Source organism: Gorilla gorilla, chromosome 3 (assembly GCF_029281585.2).
Source record: "Gorilla gorilla gorilla isolate KB3781 chromosome 3, NHGRI_mGorGor1-v2.1_pri, whole genome shotgun sequence".
Classification (NCBI taxonomy): Eukaryota; Metazoa; Chordata; class Mammalia; order Primates; family Hominidae; genus Gorilla; species Gorilla gorilla.
Window position 1 is genome coordinate 93037798 of NC_073227.2, and position 7061 is coordinate 93044858.

A 7061-nucleotide genomic window follows, 5' to 3' on the forward strand; every position below is an offset into this window, starting at 1 on the left:
TAGAACAACTATACAAAAAGGCCAGGCATGGTGGCTCTGCCTGTAATTCCAGCAGTTTGGGAAGCCAAGGCTGGAGGATCACTTGAGCTCAGGAATTCGAGACCAGCCTGAACAACAAGGTGAAACACCGTCTGTACAAAAAATACAAAAATTAGCTGGGTGTAGTGGCACAGGCCTGTAATCCCAGCTACTCAGGAGTCTGTGGTGGGAGGATTGCTGAAGCCCTTGGTGTTGAGGCTGCAGAGAAACATGGTCATGCCACCATATTCTGGCCTGGGTGACAGAGCAAGATCCTGTCTCAAAAACAAACAAACAAAACCAGAGAAAATCAGCAAGGACATAGAGGAACTCAACAACACCATAAAACCATCAAAATATAATTGGCATTTAAAAAACAGAATATACATTATTTCCAAAAGCCCATGCATAGAACATATACCAAAACAAAATAACCTGAGAGATAAAACAAATTCCCAACAATTTAAAAGTATTGAAATAATACACAATGTATTGTCTGACCACAAGGGAAACAAACTACAAATCAATAAAAGAAAGATAAGAGTAAAACCTCCAAATATTTGAAAACTAACACATGTCTAAATAAACCATGGAAATACATTCATTAGTTTGCTCCTTTCTGCCTATGGATGCTGCCAAGGGAGAATCATTAAAGTCTCTCTTCCCACTGCCATGGTGTCTAAGTCAGCATCTCCCAAAGAGCCTGAACAGGTGCAGAGAGCTTTCAAACAACCGATGAGAGTCTGAGCAGCCATTCAGAACAATGGGGAATGCTCATGGACTGTGTGGTAATGAGAGACCAAAACACCAAGTGCTCCAGGGGCTTTGGGTTTGTCACATGGAGGAGGTGGATGCAGCCATGGATGCAAGGCTACATAAAGTGGATGAAAGAGTTGTAAAACCAAAGAGAGCTGTCTCAAGAGAAGATTCTCAAAGACCAGGTGCCTACTTAACTGTGAAAAAGATATTTGTTGCAGGTGGCATTAAAGAAGACACTGAAGAACATCACCTAAGAGATTATTTTGAACAGTATGGGAAAATTGAAGTGATTGAAATCATGAGTGACCAAGGCAGTGGCAAGAAAAGGGGCTTTGCCTTTGTAACCTTTGACAGCCATGACTCCGTGGATAAGACTGTCATTCAGAAATAGCACACTGTGAATGGCCACAACTGTGAAACTAGGAAAGCCCTGTCAAAGCAAGAGATGGCTAGTGCTTCCTCCAGCCAGAGGTTGAAGTGGATCTGGAAACTCTGGTGGTGGTCGTGGGGTGGTTATGGTGGGAATGACAACTTTGTTCATGGAGGAAACGTCAGTGGCCATGATGGCTTTGGTGGCAGCCATGGTGGTGGTGGATATGGTGGCTGTGGGGATGGCTATAATGGATTTGGTAATGATGGAAGCAATTTTGGAGGTGGTGGAAGCAACAACAATTTTGGCAATTACAACAATCTGTCTTCAGATTTTGGACCCACAAAGGGAGGAAGCTTTGGAGGCAGAAGCTCTGGCCGCTAACGTGGGGGAGGCCAATACTTTGCCAAACCACAAAACCAAGGTGGCTATGGTAGTTCTGGTAGCAGCACTAGCTATAGCAGTGGCAGATTTCAATTCCTGCCAGGAAAGAAAATTTCACAGGAGAGGAGAGCCAGAGAAGTGACGGGGAAGCTACAGGTCACAGCAGATTTGTGAACTCAGCCAAGCACAGTGGTGGCAGAGCCTAGCTGCTACGAAGAAGACATCTTTTAGACAATACTCATGAGTCTGGGGAAAACTTAAGGATTGTATTTATGACTAATTGTACAACAGATTATTTTAGTTTCTGTTTTGTGGAAAGTGTAAAGCATTCCAACAAAGAGTTTTAATGTACATATATATGTTTTTGCACCCATGCCATTGATTGCTGAATGTAATAGTCTGATAATGCTTAATAAATGTGTCTTCTTAAATAAATAAATAATATTTATAATAACATTTAAATAATTAACACCAACTGGGGAAAACCTCTTCCAGCAATAGAAAAGGAGGAACCACTTTCCAATTCATTTTATGAAGCTAATATTGCCTTGATACCAAAATAAGAAGAAGACATTTTTTAAAAACAAAAAGAAAACTGCAGACCAATATTTATCATCAGTATAGAGGCAAAAATCCTTATCAAAATGTTAGCAAATAGAAGTAAGCAATATATAAAATGATTAAACACCATATTCAAATGAAGTTTATTTCAGAAATGCAAGGCTGGTTAAGTGGTTGAGAATCAATCAGTATAATCCACCATATTAGCAGACTGAAGAAGAAAAATCACATCAATTAATTCATAAGATGAATTTAACAAAGTTTAACACCAATTTATAATTTTTTAACTGTTATAAAAACAGAAATACAGGGCAATTTCCTAAACTTGATTTTTTAAAATCTACAAAACTCTATAGCTAACATGATATTTAATGGTGAAAAACTGAATTATTTATCTCTAGACCAAGAGCAAGATAAGGATTTCTGCTCTCAGCACTCCTATTCAGTATAGTGCTGGAAGTTCTAGTCAGTGCACTAAAACAAGAAAAATAAATAAACAGCATGTAAATTGGAAGGGAGACATAATGTAAAATAGTACAGTCACTCTGGAAAATGGTTTGACAGTTTTTAAAAAAACTAAACTTGCAAATACCGTAAGACCTAGCAACTGCACTCCTTCGTATTTACCCTAGAGAAATTGAGATTTATGCTTATAAAAACATCTGTAAACAAATGTTTGTGGCAAAATTATTAGCACCAGCCAAGAACTGGAAACAACCCAGTCCTTCAAGGAGTGACTCATTAAAGAAACTGTGGTACATCCATGTCTTTGAATATCAGTGAACAATAAAAAGGAATGAACTGTTGATACATGTAGGAACAAGCTGGACAAATCTCTAGAAATTATTCCCAGTGAAAAAGTCAACCACAAAGGTTACACTCTGTATCTTTTCATTCATGTAACATTCTTGAAATGACAAAATTATAGAAATGGCAAACATATTAGAGTTATCAGGAGGGGAGTGAGGTGGGAGGGAAGTGGGTCTGTAAAAGAGCAGCATGAGGGATGTTTGTGGAGATGGAAATGTTCTATAGCTTGACTATCAATGTCGGTATCATAGTTGTGATTTTACAAGATTTTGCCTTTGAGATAAACAAGGAGAAATGTATATGCAGTCTCTCTGTAGTATTTTTCCCAATCACATAAGTATCTACAATTATATCCCCCCAAAATTAATTAAAAATGATTTTTAAATGCAGTCATATACTTTTATTTATGGAAAATTAAATACATCTGTATACCCATATGTGTAATCAAGTGGTCCAGATATATGCTCACCAAGCTGTTGACAGTAATTTTCCTTGGGTGTAGTATTTCAGGAGATTTTGCTATTTGTTTTTTTAAACTTTTAAATGTTATATGAGTAATGTGCATAATACATAAATATATTCTTACTGTAAAATAATACAAGTAGAAATTAAAAGCAAAATATTCTGCCAGATAAAATCTCCTCCCAAGGATAATAATTATTAGCATTTTGGCTTATATCCTTCCAGTCCCAATTCTGTAATTGCATACAGTTATGTATTGTGTATATGTGAATATATACATCTTTTCAGAATCACAATAAATAGAATTATAGCCACCCTTCATAACTTCTTTATTCAAAAATATGACTTGATAATATTTCTATGTCTGCAAATACTTATAAAATACTTAATTTTTTAACCAGAGCATGGTTGTTCATAACTAACCTAATTCATTCCTATAGGTTTGGATTATTTTCTGTTTTTGACTGTTATAAATAATGCCACAAAAGCATTCTTGCAAATTGTTTTGCAGATAGAGAAATACTTCTGTAGAATAGATTGTTAGAGATGAAATTTCTAGGGCAAAGGGGTTATTCATTTCAAAACTTGAAAGAAGCTACCAAATTGTCCACTAAAAAAGTAGACAAAAATATATACCTTCCAATTGTGTATGAGAATATTTGTTTCAAAACATACTAACACATAACATTATCAATCCAATTTTTATTTTAATTTTAAAATTTTTAATCAAGAAAATTCAAAGATAAACTACATTAAGATATTTTTTCATACCCAATAAGACAAAAAAATTATTGGCTTCATTTTACTTTTCTCCTACCCTACTCAAACCACCTTGCCCTCTGCCAACATCCATGTTAGAATCACCTGTAGTTTTAACTTTCAGATTGTTATTATATTTTAACATATTCGTCAATTATTTAGACTTAACAATTAGTTTTGCCAGCATCTTTGCTCTGTGGTGTTACTTGTGTCCTTTGCCATTTGCTTTTACTAGGATTCTCTCAAATAGGGAGGGGCAGTGAGTGGAATTGTCTTTGATACATCCAAAACTATTCTTAGCCTTCACTCTTGAATTCTACTTTGGCTGGGAATAGAATTCTAAGTTTATAATAATTTCATCTCAGAATTCTGAAGACATTATTCCATTGTTTACTGTACTCAGTATTGCTTTAAAAAGCTTAATGGCAATCTGATTTTCATTTATTTGCATGTAAACTGTTGTTTATCTCTGAAAGCTTTTGGACATTTCTCTTTATCCTTGGAGATCTGAAATTTCACTGATGTCTAGCTGTGGCTCTCTTTTTATACCTCCTATTTAATACCACATGGTCTTTGAAACCTGGAGACTTACTGATTTATTGAGCTCTAGTAAATGTTCTTTTCTCATTTAATTGATCATTTTCTCCCATTTGTTGTCTCCTTACTTCCCCAGGGCATTACTATTTTATAGCTATGGGTATTCAGGATCTGCATTTTATTTATTTTAACTTTTTTTTCTCATACTTTCTGTAGTAGGCAGAATAAAGCCCAGCCCTTGCCCCCAAGGATACTCACATACCACTATCCAGAGACTGTAAATATGTTAACTTTACACAACAAAAGATATTTTGCAGGCATCACTAAGTTAAGGATCTTGAAATGGGAAGATTATCCAGGATTATCTGGGTAGACCCAATGTAATCAAAAGGATTCTTATGAGAAGGCAGTAGGATATCAGGGTCAAAGACGATGTGACAACAGAAGCAGAGATCAGAGAGAAAAGGGAGAAAAAGACTGGAAGATGCTTCATTGCTGGATTCGAAGATAGAGGAAAGGGCCACAAGCCAAGGAATGCAGCTGGCCTCCAGAAGCTGGAAAAGGCAAGAAAACAGATTCTCTTCTAGAGTCTCCACAAGGAACAGAGCCCTGCCAACACCTTGACTTTAAGATTCTAACCTCTAAAACTGTAAGATAATAAATTTGGGTTGCTTTAAGCCAGTAAATTTGTGGTAATTTGTTACAGCAGCAATAAGAAACTAATATAATTTCGAACTAACCCCTTATAATTTTGCATTGCTTCCTATGTGAACGACTCTCTTCATCTTTCAGTATACTGATTTGATTTTCAGCTCTGTCCTTTCAGCTATTCAGCCTATCAATTGAAATGTCTTGTATTGGTTATGATGGTTACTTGCAAAAACTCCAACTACACTTTCCTCCCTTTAAAGGACTGTTTTTTGTTTTTGTTTTCGTTTTTGTTTTGAGACAGGGTCTTACTCTGCGGCCTAGGCTGGAGTACAGTGGCATGATATCACAGCTCACTGCAGCCCCAATCTCCCTGGCTCAAGCAATCCTCCCACCTCAGTCTCCTGAGTAGCTGGGACTGCAGGCACATGCCACCATGCCTGGCTAATTTTTCTTTTTTCTTTTTTTTTTTTTTTTTTTTTTTTTGTAGAGATAGGGTCTCACTATATTCAGGCTGATTGTTTGTCTTTTAGGAATGTAATATCCATTCAAATCTGAGAATATCAGTTATCCCTATTATAAATTTTTTTTCCATTATCTTCACTTCCTCAACATTAGCCCTTCTGTTTTTGAGTTTGGCAGCTCTTTCCTTAAATACATGGTGATTCTTGACTGCTTGCTTAGTTGTATTTGAGAATCTTATTCATTTGAATGATAGCCCGGGTAACTCTAGCCTGTTTCTGGTGATTGTAGGAGAAAAGCAATAAAAACAAAATTTGCAGAATGGCTACAGCTTACCATTCAAGTCTAGAAAATCCTTTCTATAGATCATCAAATGCTAACAAAAAAGACCAGTGCAGCATGAGTACTGACAATCAAAACAGATGCTAGCCAATATGCCATTGTTGCTGAGAAATCATGAGTTGCCTGACTCCTTCCTCTTTGGGAAGTTATACTTACACATATAACTTTGGGCAAATGCTAGAATGAATGTTTGTTTCCCTTTTTATTAGTTTTTTAGTGGTGTGTGTGGTGTGTGTGTGTGTATGTGTGTGTGTGTCTGCTTGTGCCTTTGGGTCTTCCTCTCCTGTTCTTATAGGCATCTGGAGGTATTTTAGTATTTGCTTCTGGTGGGTGTCCTATTCTAAACCTATAGGTGTAAGTAAAGATATCTAAATTCAAGCTCTTAGCTTATGAAATTTTATTTGCTGCATCCGGCCCAAAATAGTATATGTAAGTATTTCATTGCATTAAAAAACATTTATATAACCCAGAAGCTTATGTTTTCATTAAAAAACAGGCACATACACACCATGGAATACTATGCAGCCATAAAAAATGATGAGTTTATGTCCTTTGTAGGGACATGGATGAAGCTGGAAACCATCATTCTCAGCAAACTATCGCAAGGACAAAAAACCAAACACTGCATGTTCTCACTCATAGGTGGGAATTGAACAATGAGAACACATGGACACGGGAAGGGGAACATCACACTTCGGGGCCTGTTGTGGGGTGGGGGGAGGGGGAAGGGATAGCATTAGGAGTTATACCTAATGTTAAATGGCGAGTTAATGGGTGCAGCACACCAACGTGGCACATGTATACATATGTAACTAACCTGCACGTTGTACACATGTACCCTAAAACTTAAAAGTATAATAAAAAAAGAAAAGAAAATTAAATTGAAACAGACTTTGATAAAAACGAAAACAAACAAACAAAAATTTATATAACACAGAAGTTTGTCCTG

General features: G+C 36.4%; 1 pseudogene; it reads left to right on the forward strand.

The window, feature by feature from the left end:
* The first annotated feature begins 773 nt into the window (after window positions 1-773).
* On the forward strand, window positions 774-1705 carry LOC101136602 (heterogeneous nuclear ribonucleoprotein A1-like; annotated as a pseudogene).
* Window positions 1706-7061: the final 5356 nt, after the last annotated feature.